Raw genomic sequence first — 25,415 nt, 5'->3', positions numbered from 1 at the left:
GCTCTAATACCATCATAACTATGAGGTCTTTTCATGTATACTTATTTTCATTAACATTAACAAAGTACATTCCTTCATGATCCATTTATTGCATTTAAATGATGACTACATACATGCATTACGATAACTCTCATCTAACCCATTTATGCATTCTATCAAAATGCCATCCATACATGCTAACACTAACCATTAAACATAAGAACAAAAGCATCACATAACACCAAGATGGTATCGGAGTTCACCCCTAGTGAGCTACATCACGGGGTCTACTCAACTGCAAGACCCCTTTGATCATTTAAATAAGTTGAGGTTACATAAGGTTCATGTCATTTACATTCCTACCTTTTAGGCGAACATAACCAATATACAAATGACTACTTCGGTCAATAAATCCTAAATGATCCCTACATAGAAACGGATCCAACTAAGCATATTAAAAGCTAATACAAAGGTCTCTTATCTTACGGTACTCTAACTAGGGACCTGGCCAACTATGGCCAACCACAAAACAACCAGACGATAGGGTCCAAACAACATATCCAGGCCTTGCCATTATTTTAAACAAAAGCAAATACAAAAATTTAACTTGCATAGGCAATAACCGGAAATGGGCAATCTTCTTTCCTACTGGTTTAAACAATAAAAGTTGATCAAGATTTCTGAACGTTCTAAGTTTTCCATATACATTAACAAAAAATCACAATTACAAGGTGAATACAATGCCACAATTGCAATATTACCATTTGTCTAATTCTCATTACAGAGGGAAAGTATATCTAAACCATTTATATCACTAATGCTCACAACAATATCTTACCAATTCTCAAATCAACACATCATTAAATTTCCAATAATTCTAATAGCATATCATTTAAGTCTACAAGATATCCAATGATAAGTATTTCTTTTCTAAAAATTCCTAGGTCTCCTAGAATATTCAAATCCATTAATATTATATTCTAGAATAACATATTATGTAGAAATTAACAAGATATATTTTATTCCAAGCAACTTTCCAATCAAAATATTAACTCCAGGAAATAAAATACAACAATTATAAATTTAATAACACATGATTTCAAATTAAGAATTATTTTATATATATATATATATATATATATATATATATATATATATATATATATTAATCTCATTAATAAGATATATATATTAATAATTGTTAAATAAATCGTGGATTTCAAATTGATTATTAATTAATACATATTTATTAATCCTCATCAATAAAATACATATTAATAATAATTATTAATAAATAAATAAATAAAAGAACTATTTAAATCATACTTTGTAAAATAAACACGTTTTATTTTATTTTTTAAAAAAAATTTAAATAAAATAAAAAAGAAGGTTTGGGGAGGCCTTTGTGGGGCCCACCTCCCATCACGGGAGAGATGGGAAGCTCCCTACAGCTCCCCTCCCTGCAGCCACCGCAAGTGCCGCTTGTAGCGGCCACCGCAGGTGCCGCTCGCAGTGGCCACCGTGGGCGCTGCTCGCAGTGACCACTGCGGGTGCCGCTCGTAGCAACCTCCACGGGTGTTGCTCACTACGGAAAGCTCTACAAGGAGGAGGGAAAGGGGGAGGCGGTAGTGTGAGTCGAGCCTCGGCTCCTCCACCTACCAAACCCTAGCCCAAAACACAGTTTTAAAAAAAATACGTTTTTTAAAAATATGCATTTTGATTTGCCCCTTTTTTTTTAAATAGATTTTAAAAAGAAACTCTGAACATTAACCCCATAGAAACTAAAATAGTGATAAACTAAAAAAAAACCCCAAATTTCATTCATTCACAGTCTCATACGAATCTGAAGTATATTTTCTAGAATGTCCAAAAACAACAGTCTGGGAAGTTTTCTCAACAAGATCATGAATTTTCCAAATACACAATAAATTTCAACTGGGCAAGATTTTCTCAACCACAAAACATATTCGGCTTCCTAAGATGGATTTACTCCCATATATCTACTCCATTTTAACAATCTTGATTCAAAAACAACCAATTTTCCCAAACTAAAACCTAAATTTTAACATTCATGGATTTTTAAAGCTAGAATTTCATGAGGAAGAACCCAACACATTTTTTTTTATTTTCAATGAAATAACAAAAGTAAACAAGAATTCCTACCTCATTTAGCATTCCTGGCAAGATTTTTGAAGAAGAGCCCAACTTGCAGCTGTAGAAAAATCCATCCTTCCAAAATCCCCCCCCCCAAAAAATTTCCATCCAAAAATAACAACCCTAAAAATATTTTCCAACCTAGGTTAAATGGAAATTTTGACCTAATTTTCTAATTTCGAATTTAAGCACTTTTTAAATAAAAAAATGAAAATAATCATTCTTTTCAACTATTCAAATAATCTAACTTGCTTTTCTAATTAAAATTAAAATGCTTCTCTCTCATTTAATTTTAATTTTCTCAATATTAACTAAGCTAACATTTATATTTCACAATATTGACGAGGATAAAATATTTTAATTAAATTAATTCCCAAAATCAATCTTTCACATGATATCAAATATACATATAAAATTAAACTTGCTTTTCTAATAAAAATTGATTTTCTTAAATAAGTTAAATTAACCTTTCTTTTCCAAAATGCAAAAGAGATCAAATTATTTCTATTTCAAATAACTTTAAATCTTTCCTTTTTTTAAACGCATAAACTAATTAAATTCGTTATTTAAAATTAACCATTAAATTAAACTCGCTACAAACATAAATAAAGCGATCTTGTTTTAATTGATGATTAATCACAAAAAAATAAACCTATATATTTTGATTTCTCAATTACAAATGGGTAAATGAACACATTAAACCAAATTAAATACTCAAACTTGCTACAAACATAAATAAAGCAATCTTCTTAATTAATGATTAATCACATAAAAGAAACCTATTTATTTTAATTTCTCAATTACTAATGCGTAAATGAACATATTAAATTGAATTAAATACTTAGGATAAAATACTCCATTTTACCACATGCAAGGCACGCAACCCAAGAAATCCAACCAATCACATGACATGCAAACCCAAATGAAAAGGGAAACCGACAGACCACACACGATGCTCGCTTGATCATGGCTAAGGCAAGACGAGGTTTTTACGACCACCTAATCCAAATTCTAAGGATGAAAGAGGTATACTCAACCCTATGAATCCTGATGAAGACAAACCTCACACCATAGCGATACTGTACCTAAAATCTCCTGCAACCAAGAGTCGCACAAGCATACATATATATATACATATTTATTTAATGAAGGTGTTAGCTCGAGATCAAAAACAAGAATTAGGGAAACAATTAAACTTACATAAGAATCGATGCGAAAGCACATTAACAGGTACGCACAATAATCATATTATCTAATCTACAACATTACATCATGGTAAATCAACCATTCAAGAATGCCACATAGGAAATCAACCAAGGTCAAACCAGTTTTACAAAACCGACTAGGGTAGGGGCACTACATTCTCCCCCCTAGGCTCCAACTTACTCCCGGAAGTCGTAAGGCTAAGCGAAAAATTATGTAACACGTATTAGCCCTGAAACTCATTTAACAATTATTAATTTGTACGTATGTATTATTTCCATAATAAATGAAACATTATTGCTAAAACCTCTATGAATGTCATTATCCATAGGCAAGATACATCTTAAGCCATACACTTCTTTAAAATATTCTAGGAATTATCCACAATCATAGCAGAAAAACAAGAATTTTTTCTCCTTTCATTACACCAATCAAAGCATTAAAAGAGGTAAACAGCAATTACCATACTCATTCTACCAAGAAGGACAAGAAAACATGCCATCATGATCAATTTCTTTTACCATTACATCTTTTTACAAAACTTTATCACATAGAACTAGCTTCAAATATAAATTTCTATAGCCAAGTTAACTTTCAATAAATAAGAGCACCTAAATAACTCAATTGTTTACACTTTCCAGGCATATAAGATCCTTTCCAATGACTATTCCCCATAACATAGTGACAAGTTAACACCATTTAATCCATGATTTCACATAATAACCACCCACATAACTGGATTGCACAACACAAAAGGCCACATGTGAGCATGTCTAATGTTCGATCAAAGATAACATGCATGATCAACATCTCTATGCCTGATCTCAGAACAAATAACATGATCATAAATATCCAACATCTCACTCAAGGGCTTGATGGTGCTAGGGTACACCATAGCAGTGCTACATTCCATACAAGACCCTCGTGAACATCCCTTGTTGCGTAAGGTGTTTAGCGTCCAAGAGATAGTCACCACTCATAGGTAGGTAGTGGATCTTAGCTGTCTCATAGCCTCACATACCCCCATCCTCAAGGTTCCCTCCATCTACTTCCTCGTATACACTCATCCAAGACCATCTCCTATGTTCTTGGAGAGGAATTCACATTACAACACAAGACCAGCATACGAAAACAATAAGGATAAACCAGTTTAGCCACCAAAGTACATAAGAATAAAGATAATAATCATCAATTCCAACAGTAAGGCAAGAAAATAATTCCGAAATTTGCAACATCAAATCAAGTAAGCAAAAGATTCCAAGATCGTGGCTAAACCTTCCAGGTCAAAATAAAATAAATTGCTGGCCTGCAAGGAAATAATAAATAAAAATATCATAAGTGCACATAACATCACTATGTGACTAGCATCTAGCCATCAACGAGGAAGGAAGGAACAATCGTTTAGCTATCGCAGTAGCTCATCATGTGGTGTGGCCTAGTCACACATCTGCATGGCATGGCAATGTGCACCTTGACATCACCTTGCATCACGTCGTCACGCGACATGACTCTACCCTAAACCTATCAGTAGGCCACATGGAAATGTCTACTACATCCCGCATCGTGTCTCAACATGGGATGACAATACTCCAAGCGGAAAAAGGCATGCAATGGACGTATCCTGCATGGCAGTGTACCTCGCGGATAAGGGCACGCGCAGGTCACACTCCGCATAGCGACGTTCCTCTCAGGATACTCGTTGTAAGCTAGAGGTATACATGGCTAAGTTCCACCCACAAGTCTACCAACGCTAGTCAATTGGCAGCTCATGAAGAATAACATACCTTTCATGAAGACAAGGCAAAAGATCCTCCAATAAAACCATTGTTCTACTCAAGAACTGACATCAATATGCTCAAATAAAGGATAGGAATAGGTTGGCACACATGAACCTTATAAATTGGTTCATCACAAGGGAAAGTATTGAGTACACCTATAATACAGTTTCATTATGTAACTATATTTTTCCTCAAAATAGAGAAGCTAAAGTTGCTTCGCGTCGACATTACTCGTACGCCATTCCACACTATTCAAGGAATGGTGACTTCTAATACTACTCCTTCACATACTGACTTATCAACAACCCATGGGTTGGCACTCAGTAAGGGAACAAATAAGAAATGTCACATAAATAGTATGGTTTCCCATACTCATAAGCAAACATATCCTCCATGGTTGATTACTTCACCATCCCATGGGCACACATAGAAAGCATAGGTTTCTTACAACACACAAGGAGTAGCACCATTACTGGTTTAGTCACATTCACAGGGGTAATTTTCAATACGCTATCATCTACTCAAGAAGTGTTTTACATATGCTTTCCACATGAATCACTAAATAAAGTTTACTCTAGACACATGTACTGGAATTCTTAACAATTCAAACTTACACAAGGAAATAACGTCATTTCGATATCTTTCTCAAATTCCAATAAGCATTTGCATTCACATTACTAACTATGCAATTTTCTTTTCCAAAGCAAAAAACTTTCCTCATTCAATTAGAAGCCAAAAGCAAACATACAATTTCATATGCGTTAAAAAAAATTCTTTTAAATAAATGCATCTTTAGTAGCTTTTCTAAAATCTTATGATTGAGGAAAGAAAAGGCAAAGAGATTTTGCTAATCAAACTATTTCCTACAAAGGCACAAGATTAACAAGATCGCACTATATACTTAAATTTATCACTATGTCTATCATTTTAATTGCATGGTTTTCATTCGCTACCATTTTAGGAGGATGCCAAACAACCCAACATGACATTTCCAATTACTAAGGTTGCAACCAAATGTTCTAGTTTTCCAAACAACAGAGATCAAAATAGATAATCTTATTGATAATGCAAGACCTCTTGAGAACACTCACTATCCTTAATTCAAAACAAAACATATGAAAATCTGCAACCTGTCATTGAAAATTCAAGGTACGGAAAGAAGATAAGCAAGGAGCTATCAACTAAATAATACACACTTATGCATACACATCAAACAAGATTTTCATTAGCACTTTCTAAACATGATAAGGCAATTACATATATCCAAAGACAAGTTCAAAGGAGCATAGCTAAAATAGATCCTCGATCAAACTAGTTTAAAGAAGCACATAAAACAATCTTTCATGGAACACAAAGAATAAGGACGACATCGAAGGTCATGAGCTGGAGGATATGAAGACCTCAGCGAACAACATGAAACAAATGGTTGTTCATGCTGAGGAAATTCTGAATAGTATTTAGTTTCTGTTGTTGTCCTTGGTTCTATCTCTTTGTTGTTTTTGTGCTTTCCTTTTGCTATCTGTTCTGAGTTTTTAATGTAATGATGTGTTAAGTTGTTCCCTTTCGGTGGGTTCATTTTGTCTTTTTGAAGTGATTAGGCACTTTTTTTAGTAGTTCTATTTTCCTGGCTTATAAAAGGTTTAGGTACCTTTCAAATACCCGCTTTTACTTAATCAAAACAATCTTTCGTCCAACACATTAATACACTCTTGAAGCTACTATAACATGTTCTCTTTTGATACTTCTTTTACAACAAAGCGATTTCACAAAATCAACTATGCACATATTAATGCACCTTACTTAAGATGGAATTTAATTATATTACTCCTACAAAGCACATGGAGAATCCTTAATGTAAACATACAATCTTCTCTCAATAACCAATATTAACTTTCAAACCAAAGCCCTCTTATAGTCTAAAAACACGTAAGCATTATAAGGCTCACACAAGGGCTCAAGAAATCGTAACCTTTCTCTTGCAATAAGAAAAATCAAATAAGAGATAATTACCCATATCAAAACATTTTAATTTTCTTGAGAGAGAGGGGAGGAAGGGTCATAATCATTTAATTTATTACAAAATGAGCATTCAATATCTACCACACTAGTCCTTCAAGAGAACAACACTAAGCTAGATCATAACCATAAACAAGCACATTTCGTACTTTTAGATTCAAGACAACACTAACCAACCCAATGGATTGGTCAAAAGAGTACAACGAATCAATAAGAAAGGTACATATGACTAACTTTCAGAATAAGAGAATTCGTAGACCAAGACATCAATAGGCAGACAAAGCTCATACAATCACTCCAAAGCACCCACATCAAGAATGTGAAAATAGGGTGTGAACACACATGTTACACACAAGTAGGGTCTGCTCAATCACACTCACACATCAAGGAGGACAAGAATACAACATAAGGTAGATACACCTCACAACAACTAAGGGCACAAGCGAAACTAGAGATCCCAGTGTTGCAGCATGGGCTTTGATACCAAGTGTAATGCCCCACCAGGAAACCCCGAAGGGTTAAAGCTAAAACACTCAAATGGAGTGCAAATATTTTTTATTTTTTTTAATAATAAGACACAACACTAAGATACATTGGAGTTATCTAACGCTTATATAAATCAATGGAAGACTAGATGAACCTAAGGAGTTTCCCAACATGATTACGTAACTTAACACCTAACTCAACTCATGACATTTGATCCAATTAAGCAAGATATCTTAATTACATGTTATTACTTGAAACATGGATATAATTTGTTCAGTGAATTAACGTTATAGAAATTAGGAAGCGTTCATCTATTATGGTTGAAGATGAGGCTAACATGAGGAGATTTACCCATAGAAGTTAAAACATCGACCACATGTAAATTCATCCATTAAGGTTAAAATATGGTTAACTTGACGAGTCCATCCATTTTAGTTACATTATATCTAATATAACGAAGTTCATTTATTAAGGTTAAAATGTACATAACCAAATGGGTTCATCCATTATAGTTAAGATATAGTTAATAAGGTGACATTCATTTATTTAGGTTGAAATGTAAATAACCAATGAGTTCACCCATTATAGTTAAAGTAGTTGCTAAGAAGATGAAGTTCATTTATTAAAGATAAAATGTAAATAACCAAATGAGTTCATCCATTGTAGTTAAAATATTGTTAAGAAGATGAAGTTCATTTATAAAGGTTAAAATGTAAATAGCCAAATGAGTTCATCCATTGTAGTTAAAATATTGCTAAGAAGATGAAGTTCATTTATTAAGGTTAAAATGTAAATAGCCAAATGAGCTCATCCATTGTAGTTAAAATATTGCTAAGAAGATGAAGTTCGTTTATTAAGGTTAAAATGTAAATAGCCAAATGAGTTCATCCATTATAGTTAAAATATTGCTAAGAAGATGAAGTTCATTTATTAAGGTTAAAATGTAAATAACCAAATGAGTTCATCCATTATATTCATTATCCATTCATTACGTTCAATTTTGCATTCAACTCATATCAGGCATCTTGTTTCAAAACACTGTAATACCATCATAACTGTGAGGTCTTTTCATGCATACTTATTTTCATTAACATTAACAAAGTACATTCCTTCATGATCCATTTATTGCATTTAAAAGATGACTATATACATGCATTACGATAACTCTCATCTAACCCATTTATACATTCTATCAAAATGCCATCCATACATGCTAACACTAACCATGAAACATAAGAACAAAAGCATCACATAACACCGAGATGGTATCGGAGTTCACCCCTAGTGGGCTACATCACCAGGTCTGCTCAACTGCAACACCGCTCTGATCATTTAAATAAGTTGAGGTTACAGAAGGTTCATGTCATTTACATTCATGCCTTTTAGGCGAACACAACCAATATACAAACGACCACTTTGGTCAATAAATCCTAAATGATCCCTACATAGAAATGGATCCAACTAAGCATATTAAAAGCTAATACAAAGGTCTCTTGTCTGACGGTACTCTAACTAGGGACCTGACCAACTATGGCCAACCACAAACCAACTAGATGATAGGGTCCAAACAACATATCCAGGTCTTGCCATTATTTTAAACAAAAGAAAATACAAAAATTTAACTTGCATAGGCAATAACCAGAAACGGGCAATCTTCTTTCCTATTGGTTTAAATAGTAAAAGTTGATCATGTTTTCTAAACGTTCTAAGTTTTCCAAATACATTAACTAGAAAATCACAATTACAAGGTGAATACAATGCCACAATTGCAATATTACCATTTGTCTAATTCTCATTATAGAGGGAAAGTATATCTAAACCATTTATTTCACTAATGCTCACAACAATATCTTACCAATTCTCAAATCGACACATCATTAAATTTCCAATAATTCTAATAGCATATCATTTAAGTCTACAAGATATCCAATGATAAGTATTTCTTTTCTAAAAATTCCTAGGTCTCCTAGAATATTCAAATCCATTAATATTATATTCTAGAATAACATATTATGTAGAAATTAACAAGATATATTTTATTCCAAGCAACTTTCCAATCAAAATATTAACTCTGAGAAATAAAATACAACAATTATAAATTTAATAACACACGATTTCAAATTAAGAATTATTTTATATATATATATATATATATATATATATATATATATATATATAATATTAACTCCGAGAAATAAAATACAACAATTATAAATTTAATAACACACGATTTCAAATTAAGAATTATTATATATATATATATATATCATTAATAAGATATATGTATTAATAATTGTTAAATAAATCATGGATTTTGATTTAATTATTAACTAATACATATTTATTAATCCTCATCAATAAAATACATATTAATAATAATTATTAATAAATAAATAAAAAAAGAACTATTTAAATCATAATTTGCAAAATAAACACGTTTTATTTTCTTTTTAAAAAAAAATTTAAATAAAATTTAAAAAAAGAAGGTTTGGGGAGACCTCTGCGAGGCCCACCTCCCATCACAGGAGAGATGGGAAGCTCCCCATAGCTCCCCTCCCTACGGCCACCGCTCGCAGCGGCCACCGTGGGCGCCGCTCACAGCGGTCACTGCGGGCACTGCTCGCAGCGGTGACCATAGGTGCCACTCAGTGCGGAAAGCTCCACGGGGAGGAGGGAAAGGGGGAGGCGGCAACGTGAGTCAAGCCTCAGCTCCTCCGCCCACCAAACGCTAGACCAAAACACAGTTTTAAAAAATATACGTTTTTAAAAAATATGCATTTCGATTTGCCCCTTTTTTTTAAATAGATTTTAAAAAGAAACTCCAAACAATAACCCCATAGAAAATAAAATAGTAATAAACTAAAAAAAACCCCAAATTTCATTCATTCATAGTCTCATACGGATCTGAAGTATATTTTCTAGAATGTCCAAAAACAACAGTCTGGGAAGTTTTCTCAACAAGATCATGAATTTCCCAAATACATAATAACTTTCAACTGAGCAAGATTTTCTCAACCACAAAACATATTTGGCTTCCTAAGATGGATTTACTCCCATATATCTACTCCATTTTAACAATCTTGATTCAAAAACAACCAATTTTCCCAAACTAAAACCTAAATTTTAAGAACATTCATGGATTTTTAAAGCCAGAATTTCATGAGGAAGAACCCAACACATTTTTTTCATTTTCAATGAAATAACAAAAGTAAACAAGAATTCCTACCTCCTTTAGCATTCCTGGCAAGATTTTTTAAGAAGAGCCCAACCTGCAGCTGTAGAAAAATCCATCCTTCCAAAATCCCCAAAAAAATAAAAATTTTCCATCCAAAAATATTTTTCCCCCAAAAATAACAACCCTAAAAATATTTTCCAACCTAGGTTAAATGGAAATTTTGACCTAATTTTCTAATTTCGAATTTAAGCACTTTTTAAATAAAAAAATGAAAATAATCAATCTTTTCAACTATTCAAATAATCTAACTTGCTTTTCTAATTAAAATTAAAATGCTTCTCTCTCATTTAATTTTAATTTTCTCAATATTAACTAAGCTAACATTTATATTTCACAATATTGACAAGGATAAAATATTTTAATTAAATTAATTCCCAAAATCAATCTTTCACACTATATCAAATATACATATAAAATTAAACTAGCTTTTCTAATAAAAATTAATTTTCTTAAATAAGTTAAATTAACCTTTCTTTTCCAAAATGTAAAAGAGATCAAATTATTTCTATTTCAAATAACTTTAAATCTTTCCTTTTTTAAACCGCATAAACTAATTAAATTCGTTATTTAAAATTAACCATTAAATTAAACTCACTACAAACATAAATAGAGCGATCTTTTTTTAATTAATGATTAATCACAAAAAATAAACCTATATATTTTAATTCCTCAATTACAAATGCGTAAATGAACACATTAAACCAAATTAAATACTCAAACTTGCTACAAACATAAATAAAGCGATTTTTTTAATTAATGATTAATCACATAAAAGAAACCTATTTACTTTAATTTCTCAATTACTAATGCGTAAATGAACACATTAGATTGAATTAAATACTTAGGATAAAATACTCCATTTTACCACACGCAAGGTGCACAACCCAAGAAAGCCAACCAATCACATGAAACACAAACCCAAACGAAAAGGGAAACCGATGGACCACACACGACGCTCACTTGATCATGGCTAAGGCAAGACAAGGGTTTTACGACCACCTAATCCAAATTCTAAGGATGAAAGAGGTATACTCAACCCTGTGAATCCTGATGAAGACAAACCTCGCACCACAGCGGTATTGTACCTGAAATCTCCTGCAGCCAAGAGTCACACAAGCATACATATATATACGTATTTATTTAATGAAGGTGTTAGCTCAAGATCAAAAACAAGCATTAGGGAAACAATTAAACTTACATAAGAATCGATGTGAAAGCACATTAACAGGTATGCACAATAATCATATTATCTAATCTACAACATTACATCATGGTAAATCAACCATTCAAGAATGCTACATAGGAAATCAACCAAGGTCAAACTAGTTTCACAAAACTGACTAGGGTAGGGGCACTACAATTTTTCATCCTTATCACTTTGTATCTTCTCATGAAGTTCTCTTCTTTTGTTCCTAGCAATAGTGAGATTTTCCTAAAGTCCTTGAATGATTTCCTATGTAGCCTTCAGATCATCTTCAAGTTTTATATTCTTCAATTTTTCTGCATTATAATCTGCAAGAGCTATTATCAATTGCTTTCTCAAGTTTTCCATCTGTACCGGTGTTAGAATTTTCCTCAAGCTGTTAGGCTTTTGAAAATAGAGGACCAAGATTTGATACCAATTGTTAGGATTCCCAAAGATACTAAGAGGGGGGTGAATCAGTATCTAACCGGTTAATGGATTTTCTAAACTTATTAAATGAATTGCATGCCAAAATAGTGTACCGGTAAACCAGAATTAATGCAGTAAATAAGATCAGTAAACACAACATAGAAAGCACACCATAACACAATATTTTAACGAAGAAACCCAGTGTGGGAATAACCTTGGTGGGATTGTGACCCACAATATTCGCTCACTAGCCAATAAGTGAATATTACTGTTACAATAGGGGCTTGCACATGCAGGAAGGCCAACTGCCTAAAGCTCACTACTTAAATACAATAAGGAAGTCTCACTGACTTACAAAAGTGGATTATGTAAATCCAATGTCATGTACTGCTTCGGTTCAGCATCTGCTATGCCAGGTTCAGTACCAGTTTAAGCTCAACAACTTCCAAAACCCTATTCCAAGGTCTACCTTAATATTTGCATCTGCCTATTACATTCCTTCCATATATTTCGCATCTTACAAATGATTTACAAGATCTCATACTTATATGAGTCCTAATACAATTTGCCTTGTCGGCTTACAAAAAGATTTTATAATTAAATACAAAATACAATAAACAAAATCTTGTCGGTCAAGGTGTCGGTAAACATCTTTGTCTCTACCGCTATCGGTGTCTGTGTCTATGCCGGTGTCTGCCGGTTCCATAGGTTTGTAAGGTTGCCATCAATGACAATACCTTCAATCACCTACAATTTCTCATTGGAGTGTGCATTTGCCAACACAGACTACAATCCGGAAAGAAGAGTGAACTACAAGTATAGCATCTCCTATGCCTGAGTACAATTCTAGTTAAGCTCAATACCAAAGGCCTTAATCCTCTCTTACAAACCCAATTTGATCACCTATGTTCGACCAAACCTTATGCATATTATTACAACATTATTCACACATAGATCATCCCATAACCATGACCTATTAACCCATGATCTACACAAAGATTACATCATATTTATACCAACCTAGGACCTAAACAATTAGGTCGACCACCTAAAAGATAATGCAATAAATTCATAACATAAAACCATAATCCAATGATCAACCAAGTCAGCTTAGGCTGAAAACAATGTAAACCAATCATTAAATCCCATCGATAACACATCAAGAACATCCTCCAACACATTACAGAAACCGGTCCATAACCTAGATAACACTGGACCCAAAATAGGTCACCATAAACCAAATCTAATACCACCGATGAGCTAGAACATGAACAAGACAACCAACAAAATCTTGAAAGCCATCTATAAGTTGCACCAACACCACTTATCACGTGCATCAAAAGATCTTCAACAAACCTCTGTTGGTAAAACCCTTACTGGTGACCAAAAGGCTTACCAAAAGAAATGATAGCTTCCAAGTCATCAAATCCCAAACCAACTGATTTTGAGACACATTTGAATATCATGAATGACAAATCCAGACCAATTCCACAAACCAAAGCATACCAGATCCTATCAGATCACTATCATAATCAACTACTCTATCAAAACCAATCGGAAATTAGTAAACAACCAAAACAATCAGTGTTGCCATTAATGACAAAACATCAATGCAACACATAATCAATTTGAAATTGCCAAAAATCTCCCTCTTTGGCATTGATGGCAACACTAGATGTGAAAAACATCCAAGTGCCAAGAAATGCCAAATAGGTCTCCCCCAATGGAAGACAACCAACAATATCCCACAAAATGATATAGCAATGAGGTTCTGAACCAAACTCACCCTTTGACTGATACTTTGTTAAGCTTTTTTTTTGACATTTATATTTCCCCCTTTGACATTAATGCCAAAGATTTGGCATAAAACATCAAAGAAAAATCATAAATACTCTAAATTATACAAATGACTACTCCCCCTAATTATTAGCACCACCACATCAATCTGGAATGAGCAATAACTCTGATAATGCATACCAGACTAATGCCAATCAACATCACTCAGGTCTCTATCAGAGGGGCACAAACCCCCAACCTATCTCTGAAGTACTCAAATGATTCTTTAGGCAAAGGTTTAGTGAAAATGTTTGTAATATGTTCTTTAGTGTTCACATAAACTAGTCTGACTTCATTTGCTTCCACCTTCTCTTTCAAAAAGTTATACTTGATATATATGTGCTTTGTCTTAGAATGAAATACCGGATTCTTTGATATATCAATAGTAGCAGAGTTATCAATATGAATAACTACTGGTTCATTACAATCCACCTTTATATCCTTCAACATTTGCTTCATCCATAAAACTTGTGTACAGTTAGTAGCAGCAACAACATACTTAGCTTCAGCAGTAGATAAAGAAGTGCATGACTACTTCTTGTTGATCCATGAAACAAGTTTCTTTCCAAGAAAGAAAGCTCCACTAGATGTGCTCTTTCAATCATCAACATCTCCATCCCAATCTACATTTGTATATGCACATAATGTAAAGTCATCATTTTTAGGATACCACAAACCATATTCAGTTATTCCCTGCAAATACCTGAAAAAATCCTTTTCACCACACCCTCATGATTTTCTCTAGGATCACTCTGATATCTTGATACAATATAAACTGCATTCATTATATCTAGTCTAGTTTGAGTCAGATATAACAAGCCACCAATCATAGATTTGTACCTAGTAGGATTTACCAATGTAGATGCATCTTTCTTTGTCAATTTCTCACTTGTAACCATAGGAGTACTAACCGGTTTACAATTTTCCATGCCAAATTTCTTCAATGGCTCTCTAGCATACATAGTTTGACAGATGAAAATACCTTTATCAATTTGAGTAATCTACAAACCTAAGAAAAATCTCATCTCCGTAATCATAGACATCTCAAATTCATTCTTCATATCATTAGAGAATTCCATACACAATTTATCTTCACCCCCAAAAATAATATCATCAACAAAGACCTCAATAATCAATTTGTCATCATCAGTAATCTTATAATATAAACTACTATCAACATTACCTTTAGTGAAATCAAGCTTCAAAACATATTTATCCAGTCTTGCATACCAAACTCTAGGGGCTTGTTTCAATCCATATAAAGCTTTCCTTAACCTGCAAACCATGCTTTTGTCATTTGAAAGTGAAAATCCATCAGGTTGCTCAATATAAACTTCCTCTTCAAGATCTCCATTAAGAAATGCACACTTAACATCCATATTATAAACCTTGTAATTCTTATGAGTAGCATAAGCAAGAAATAAACTCACAGCTTCAATCCTAGCTACCAATGCAAAGGTTTCATCATAATCAATTCCTTCCTTCTGAGAATATCCTTTACAAACCAATCTAGCTTTATTCCTCGTAACTTGTTCATCCTCATTCAATTTATTCTTGAAAACTCATTTAGTTCCAATAAAATTCTTATTTATAGGTCGGTGAACTAAAGTCCATGTGTTATTCTTTTCTATCTAATATAATTCTTCTTCCATAGCTTTCATCCAACAGTCATCTTTACAAGCTTCAATTACTGATGTCAGTTCAACTTGAGAAATAAAACATACCTCATTAGCTGCCAATCTCCCTCTTGCCATCACTCCTTCTCTTTTGTCTCCAATGATCTGATCTTCAGAATGATTCAACCTTACACACCTAGGAGTCTTCTGACTTAATGTTCCTTTGTCCTAATCTTCAATTACTGTTGAATTTTCTAATACTGACGGAGTAACTAGTTCAACATTTTGTTTTGGTATAGGTGCTACCACTTCAGTTATGATCATTTCCACTGCTGGTTCTCTCTCATAAGTTTTGTTTTGACTTCTATTCTGCTCATCCACTTTGACATTTGTGCTCTCCACAAATCTCTGCAATCTTTTGTTATAACATCTATATGTTTTTCTTTCATTATAATAACCAAGAAATGTTCCTTCGTCACATCTTGGATCAAACTTTCCAATGGAATCATCTCTTTTGATATAGCATTTACTACCAAAGATTCTAAAATACTTAACTCTCAGTGTATGACCAAACCATAACTCATAAGGTGTTTTACCAGTATCTCCTTTGATACGAACTCTGTTGAATGTGTAAACCGCCATGCTTATAACTTCTCTCTAGTAGATATGAGGCAGATTAGCTTACATCATCATGGTTCTAGCTGCATCCAAGATAGTTTTGTTCTTCATTTCCACAACTCCATTTTGCTAAGGTGTCTAAGGTGAAAACAACTATCTCCTTATCCCATTCTTCTCACAATAGTTATTAAATTCACTGGATGTGAATTCTCCACCCTGATATGACCTTAAGAATTTAATCTTCAATCCTGTCTCTATCTTAAATTTATCTTTAAAGATTTTAAACTTTGCAAATGCTTCAGACTTCTCCCTTAGAAAATTAACCCACACCATTATAGAATAATCATCAATGATTAGCATGAAATATACATCACCCTGAAAACTTTTGATTATAGCAGGACTACACAAATCCATATGAATAAGATCAAGAACATCATTAGATTTTTCTTCTATACTCTTGTAGTGTCGTAAATTGTACACCCTTGCTAGGGTGGTACAATTTCACACTTAGGTTAGCACCCGCCTTAGTGTATCTTGCATCTTGCATTTCTAATTCCCCTTTAATCATTTAATTAATTAATTAAATTATATATAAAGTCCTATTTCATCACTTCATACATTATAAAATTGGGCCCTTTACCCTATGTGTGCCCCATTTTATTTTATTCCTCCAATAAATCATTTAATCATAAACCCTAATTATGTCCTATTTCGACCTTTAAGGCCCGATTTTGCATATCAACACACCTTGACATCAGCTGTAACTTTGCGATTCTCTCTAATATTATCATATCTAATGGCCCTGAAAATTTGGTGAAAAGTTGGTTGGACCATGGTAGGAATGCACATGGTCCTTGACTTTTTTCCCAAAATTTTGGGAGCACAATTCTATGATATTATAATGCTTAACCCCAAAATATTGGCCAAAAATTTAATTCCTAGGTCAGCCTAAAGATGAAATTAAGTCAAAATTAAGATCTAGGGTTTCATACATAAGAGTTCTCTTTCTTCATTTGAAGAAAACTAAGAACTAAGAACTATCTCTCGGATCTAAGAATCTAAGAGTTGGTTTTTGGAGCACAAGGAGCCTTCTGATGAAGAGGCAATAGACCGGAAGGAGGTAACCTTGAACCAGCCAACCTCTAAGGCACACAAACTCAACTAGTAATATCTGATCCCAAAGATCCTTACATAACACCAAGTCAAGAAATGGTTCAATGACACCAAAAAACACCTTCGAAAACCCAAAGGCTCCTCTATGTTCACTTACAAACAACTAACACTTCTCAAATTCTTATGTGACTACACACACCCTTGCATACATGAGTGGGCTACTACTAGGCTTTAGGGTTTGAATGGCCCACTTGACCAATTCAGCACAACAATCCTTAGAGGGGTGTTCTCACAACACTTTAACACAAATGAAACAAGATTTCATAGTTTAGATCCACCAAAATATCAATTTTGACTTACTTACCCACAAATAGAACCGGTTGTTATTAGGTCTCCTTTTGAAGGAATTGGGTCATAAATTTTGACACCCTGAGGTTTTAGGCAAAAAATTATATTTTTAGATACTATTTTGGGAGTTCTAAACAATATCTTAGTTTCCAGTACCGAATCAACTTGCAGATATCCCAACCGATACTACACTAACAGACCTAATAGGGCTATTAGACCTATTTGACTGAATACCTTCCACAAACTAGTTTGGTTCTCCTAATGGATGACCATCATGTTGGCATATGCACACTCCAATGAGACATTGCATGTGATTGAAGGTTTTGTCATTGATGGCAACCTTGCAATCCTATGGCATCGGCAAAGGCATTATACCGGCATTAGCAGATCACACTCTACACCGGCACTCAGGACATCGGCACTGGCACAGAAGAAAGGAAGTATACCGGCATAGAGGCCGATAGGATTTTGTTATATTATATTTTGTTTATTATTGAAAAACTTTGTAAGCCAACTTGGCAAATTGTAAAATGACTCTTATATATAAAAGAGATCATTGTAGACCTTTGAGATAGGAGATGTAAGCATTAGGGAAAAATATTAGGCAGACCTATTATGCAAAATATAGGTTAAGGGGTTTATGTAAGCAACAGAGTAGTAGCCGGTACTGGATCAGGCATTGAAAATGCTATTATAAAGCAGTACAAGATATTGGATTTGTATAATCCTCATTGTAAGTCAGTGAGACTTCCCATTGAGCAGTGAGCTCTAGGCAGTTGGCCTTCCTGCATGTGCAGGCCCCTATTGTAAGGAATATTCTCTTATTAGCTAGTGAGTGAATATTGTGGGTCACAAATCCTACCAAGGTTTTTCCCACACCGGGTTTCCTTGTTAAAACCTTGTGTTATGGTGTGCTTTTCATGTGGATGTTCTTGATTCTATTTATTGCATTATTTCTTGCATACCAGTACACTATTATATTATGTTCTGCATGTTTTAAGTTAAGAAATTCTAAACATCGGTTAGATACTGATTCACCCCCCCTCTTAGTATATGTGGGATTCCTAACAATTGGTATCAGAGATTGGTCCTCTATTTTCAAAATCCTAATAGCTTGAGGAAGATCTTGACACTGGTAAAGATGGAAAATCTGATGAAGCAACTAGAAAGAGCTCTTTCAGACTATGATGCAGAGAAATTGAAAAATATCAAACTAGAAGATGATTTAAGGGCAGCTCAGGATATCATTTAGGCACTTCAAGAAAATTTTACTGTTGCAAGAAATAAGAGAAGAGAACTTTGTGAAAAATTGCAAAATGAGAATGATGAAAAGGAATCACTTAATGATATGATCAGCAAGTTGAAACAAGAGAACATGACAACAAAGAATGAGATGCAAGATATGATTATGAGATTTTGCAAAGAGATTGAGGATAGGAAGAAGAATGAAGAAGAATTGACTAGAAGACTAAGTGATGCAGCAAATGAGAACACAAGACTTAGCTATGAAAATGACATGTTGAAGACAGATTTGATGCATACTCAGAATGACTCAAATGAACTGATGAGACAAAAAGAAGTCTTAGAAAGAGATCTAGAAACTGCAAATCAACATAAAGAAAATTCAAGAAAAGCTCAGAGGAACTTGGCACCTTATTGAAGAATCAAAAACCTAAAGGTGACACTTCTAGAATTGGCTTTGAAGTTGGTGAAAGCTCCGGTACTACAAATACTCAGGATCATAGCAAACCGGTAAGACAACCTAATGCTTATAAATTAAATGGAAAATGCTTTAACTGTAATAAGTATGGTCATAGAGAAAATTAATGTAGATCTAGAAATTATCAGAATATCAACACACCCACCAGTCAATGTTCTAAATGCAACAAAGTAGGTCACAACTCTAAAAACTATAGGATGAATGTGAGATGTTATGTTTGTGGAAGATTTGGACATTTATCTAATCAATGTAGAACACAAACCGGCATAGGTTATGGGAAAGCTATTCAAAAAAATAATGTAACTTGTTATGCATGTAACAAGATTGGGCATATTGCTAAATTCTGTAGAATTTAAGGAACACCAGTAGACAACAAAATTTATAACTTGAAAGGTAAAGAAAAAGTTGAAGAGGTTAAGCAAGAATTCTCAAAACAATGGATTAGAAAAGATGATCTAAATATTGGGAATACTCCTCCACCGGTAGAACAAACCAATGCTTCACCAGTAGGACAGAGTGATGCATCACCAGAAGGACCGAGCAGTGCTCCACTAACAGGAAGTTCTTCATCTAATTGAAGAAAGTTTCTTTGAGGGTTTGGCAATCTAATGACACGTGCTATTATTCCCTCAGTTAGAGATAAAAAGTTGGAAATTACTTATTACCGGCAAATAATGTTAAGTGAATACTTAACCGACATGCAATTAATGTGGTAGATGGTGAAAAGATACTATAAAATCAAGGTTTTGGCTCCATTTCACTTCACCGAGATTTCAAACCTACGAAGAGCGCGAAGTTTTCGAGCTAAGGCATTTCGAGCAAGAAGCAAGAACACTCCAAGCAATCATCCATCCTAAAGGCAGTAAAAGGTATTTAATCATGGCATTCACCTCTACAATTGAATATATAGCAAACCCTACTATTGTTGAAGTGATAAAAAGACCTAGGCTCATATTTTAGTTAGTTCCTGAGGTAGCAAAGAAAGATGATACCTTAGGTGCTTTTTCTCAAATTCCTAAGGGAGTTGTTTATGCTGAAGACCCCAGAATGTACATCCACTGCAACATTAAGGAACTAGGAGATGAAGAGATTAAAACCATGTTTAAAACTATGATATGTGATAAAACCGGCAATATAAAAGATGAACACAAGATTATTGAAACCCTAGGATTTACAAAGATCCTTAGCATTCCTGAATTTCCCAAGGCTGTGATTAGGATAGTCTTAAGCAGGGTACATGGTGAATTTTTCTGGTTAGATGCAGTCCACAAAACCACTAAGGAAGCTGTGAAAGCTGTCACAGGGTTACCGACCACCGATAAAAGGCCAGATAAAACCAAGAAGGTATCCAATGACCTAGTTACAAACCTAAATGGTGCAACATTAGACAAGAGGTCCCTAAGAGTTAATGATGTAATAGATATTAATGTGAGATTTATTAGCATGATATTAGGGTATAAAGCTACTCATGCAAATAGACTCAATTCAGTTTCAAGTTTATGCATTAAGAGTGCTTATGATATGGTCACAGATAATGCAAAGATTGATATATGTGAGTGGTTAAAGGATGAATTAATTGACAACCTCGGAAAGATTAAGAAGGACAAGAAAGGAACTTTCAGATTTGGAAATCTATTAGTATGTCTGATGCTACATATAACAAAATAGGTTCCTGATATAGGCTACAAAGAACTTGGTTATGATATACCGGTAGGTAAACAGTTAACAAAACTATTCAATAACATGGGAGAAAACAAGGAAAACAATATTCATGACTTTTTTTAAGCATTAAAGGCCAAAATGAATAAAAGAATCAGGTTATCACAAAAGATTGTCGACAAATACAAAGATGAAATATGCTTTGTAATCAAGAAAGATGAAATCTAGATGGAAGCAGTCATCCCTAGGATAGTTTGGGTAACCGAGATGGGCTATGAAATAGATGATCATATAATTGAAACATATGCTAAAGCACTTCTGGAAGCCCCCAGAGAACCTAAGGAAGAAATATTTGGTAGTGCAGAAAATATTGAAAGACAAATACAATCAAAGAAAAGAGTGAAAAAGGTTGAGGCAGTTGTAAGGAAAGGTTCCAGACAAGCAAAAGCCATCAAAGAAGATGTGTTGAAGAAAACCGGTATAACAGAGGATGAGTTAGCAGCTCCACAACCCGAAACTCACCTATCACCGGTAGGTACTTCTTCGGAGGGTGACATGCCTGCAACTTTCAAAAGAGTTGTAAGGAAAAGAGATCCCTCACTGGCAACCACACCCTCACCTAGGAGGACAAGACAAAAACAACAAGCAGTGAGATCTCCAGTAAGAAAGGCTACACCAAAGAAGAAGAAACTGACACCCAAAAAGAAGAAGAGGATAAACAAAGACTTGGCCCCTCTTGATATACTGTTGAATGAAATTATAGAGGAAGGTAAATTGAAGAACATAGAGAAAATATATGACACCTTAACAGTTGATGAAAAATAACAAGTTGAAAATAGTGTTATATTGCATATGGATATGTATAAGAAGTTTTTTATGGAAGTAGTCAATGAAATTCCAGATGAACTATTTAAAAGACTAGAAGCAAGAAGTCAAGCAGTAATAGAACTGGACAAGAAAATAAATATTGAAAAGCTACTTGTTGTATATCTAGTAAACTCACCCAAAGAAATTGATGACCTAATTGCTCAAGCCAACCGGTTAGTATTTTCTACTACACACCGACACATTTCTTTAATGGTTGGAAGAATTAATGAGGTGACCGAGGAGACAGAAAATGGATGGGATATATTCCTAGTTGAGAAAGAAAAACAAGAAGAGTACAGGAAGATGAAACCTATAAAAGTTTATCATAAAGATAGAGACAAGGTTAAAGGTAAAGTTGGTGGACCACCTAGTATCAAGGTTAGAGACAACTTACCCCCACCTACTTTAATTACTCCATCGGTAAAAACAACAGCTACAGAAGATCAACCAGCAGTTGAGAGTATGGATGTAGAGGATGATAATCGTAATCCTGAAGTCTTATATACTATGGATGTTGATACTCAAAAGATCAACATAGTGGTAGAAAAAGATACAACTGATAAGACTAATATGGCTAGTGGGCCTCTGGTAGCTGAGGAAACTGATAACACACAGGAGAAACTGGGAGAAGACAAAGAGAAAAAGGTAGAGACTCAGACTCAAACTGAGGCAATACAACAAACATAGAAACAAACAGAGCTAAAGGCTCCGGAACAGGAACAACAAACACCGGAACAGGAACATAAGGAAACAGTGCCACCGGCAACTATTGAAGTAGAAAAACCATTGCTTAAAGAAATGCAAACACAAACAGACCTACCAGAGGTCAACACAAGCTTGGTTACTTCCATCGGTACTCAGATTGTTGATTCATCATTAGGCTTCAAATCAAATAATATGACTGAGGTACTATTAGATTCAATCAAAAAGATAACCGACTGTAGCTCACAAGCTTACAAGGCAATTGATGATACCATATCAATTTTGAAGGTAATTGCTCCTAACTGTAATATAGACAATAAAGATTCTTTAGGACAACTTGATACACTATGTAAATATATCATAGAAAACATTGAGAAAATAAAGGAAGAGTCATTGAAGGATAAAGTAGAAGTTGAAAAACATAAATTCTTTGATGAGCAAATAAAGAAGTGTAACAGAGATTTTGACACACTTCTACCAGAATTATGTAATTTATTGAAAGAATACAAAATTTTGTACAAAGATACCTGTAAAACAAACTTTTTGACTGTAGATATAGACAAGAAGATGAGCAAGGTACAGGATGAGATCAATAAACTTGCAGATAATTTTGTTAACTCACCGGATACACTATCAGTTTTTGAGGAGAAGATAACAAATTTTGAAGAAGAATTACTTAAATTGGAAAGAGAGAAAGAAAGAATAGTGAATAAGGCAAAGCATTTGAGATCAAAACTAAGTCCAAGATTGGACTATCTAGCATCACTATGAAAGGAAGTATCTGAGGCACTAATACAGGGAAAGAAAACACCGATAGAGCATTTGCAACATCTCACCGGTACAGTGAAGAGAACAAAGACAACAATAAAGGATAGCAAAAAGTTTATGGATAGTATAAATTTGATTTTGGGAGATCTTTTTCAAATTGTAACCACCCAGTTACAAGGTTGAAACTACAAACTCTACTGATATCTTGATAACCTTTGTCATTGATGCCAAAGGGGGAGTAGTGGGATGAGAAAATTCAAATCACAGGAATCATATGCTTAGGGGGAGCTCACACATTTTTGGTAACATTTTTTGGACTTCACATTTTTGGATACATCTTTTGAAATTTCTCATGAGTGTTGCCATCAATGCCAAAGGGGGAGATTGTTGGCATATGCACACTCCAATGAGACATTGTATGTGATTGAAGGTTTTGTCATTGATGGCAACCTTGCAATCCTATGGCACCGGAAAAGGCATTATACCGGCATCAGAAGATCACACTCTACACTGGCACTTAAGACACCGACACGGGCATAGAAGAAAGGAAGTATACCAGCACAGAGGCCGACAAGATTTTGTTATATTATATTTTGTTTATTATTGAAAAACATTGTAAGCCGACTTGGAAAATTGTAAAATGACTCTTATATATAAAAGAGATCATTGTAGACATTTGAGATAGGAGATGTAAGCAATAAGGAAAAATATTAGGCAAACCTATTATGCGAAATATAGGTTAAGGGGTTTATGTAAGCAACAGAGCAGCAACCGGTACTAGATCAGGCATTGAAGATGCTATTATAAAGCAGTACAAGATATTGGATTTGTATAATCCTCATTGTAAGTCAGTGAAACTTCCCATTGAGCAGTGAGCTCTAGGCAGTTGGCCTTCCTGCATGTGCAGGCCCCTATTGTAAGTAATATTCTCTTATTGGCTAGTGAGTGAATATTGTGGGTCACAAATCCCATCGAGGTTTTTCCCACACCGGGTTTCCTTGTTAAAACCTTGTGTTATGGTGTTCTTTTCATGTGGATGTTCTTGATTCTGTTTATTGCATTATTTCTTGCATACCAGTACACTATTATATTATGTTCTGTATGTTTTAAGTTAAGAAATTCTAAACATCGGTTAGATACTGATTCACCCCCCCTCTCAGTATCTATGGGATTCGTAACACATAATTTACCATGAAATGTTATGTGAACCTCTAAAGTACTCTTCTATCACATTCAAACCCTTTTCCAATGCTCTACCACTCAATTCCCACAAACTGCACTCATGAAACCAGTCTATCACATAGAGATGTCAAGCCTAGGGTTAGTTCTCCATCCTCTTTGCCCTATTGTATCCTCTTAATGGATTTTGGTATTGACATATGATAGAGTGGCCTATCATCTCCTATAACAGTAGAGTGTTCAATTAAGGATTGATAGGCCAAAACCCTAGGGGTTTAAGGGTTTTAGGCTACCCGATAGAGGTTTTCTTGTAGAATGGGGCAGCGGTCACTTCAATACTTCACACTCAAAGAAAAATAAAGGTAACATGATCTATTTATAGGATATATACCATGATAATTCTTTCCAATCCACCTTCAACATGCAATCAATAGAAATTAGACAGTTTTTCCAAGTTTGCAACAATTCTTGATGCTTCAATTTCTTTCCAAAACAACCAACTCAACCAACATATATTATTTGGTGT

Source organism: Cryptomeria japonica, chromosome 2 (assembly GCF_030272615.1).
Source record: "Cryptomeria japonica chromosome 2, Sugi_1.0, whole genome shotgun sequence".
Taxonomy (NCBI): Eukaryota; Viridiplantae; Streptophyta; class Pinopsida; order Cupressales; family Cupressaceae; genus Cryptomeria; species Cryptomeria japonica.
The sequence above is the reverse complement of the archived record's forward strand: the minus strand, read 5'-3'. Positions refer to the sequence as shown.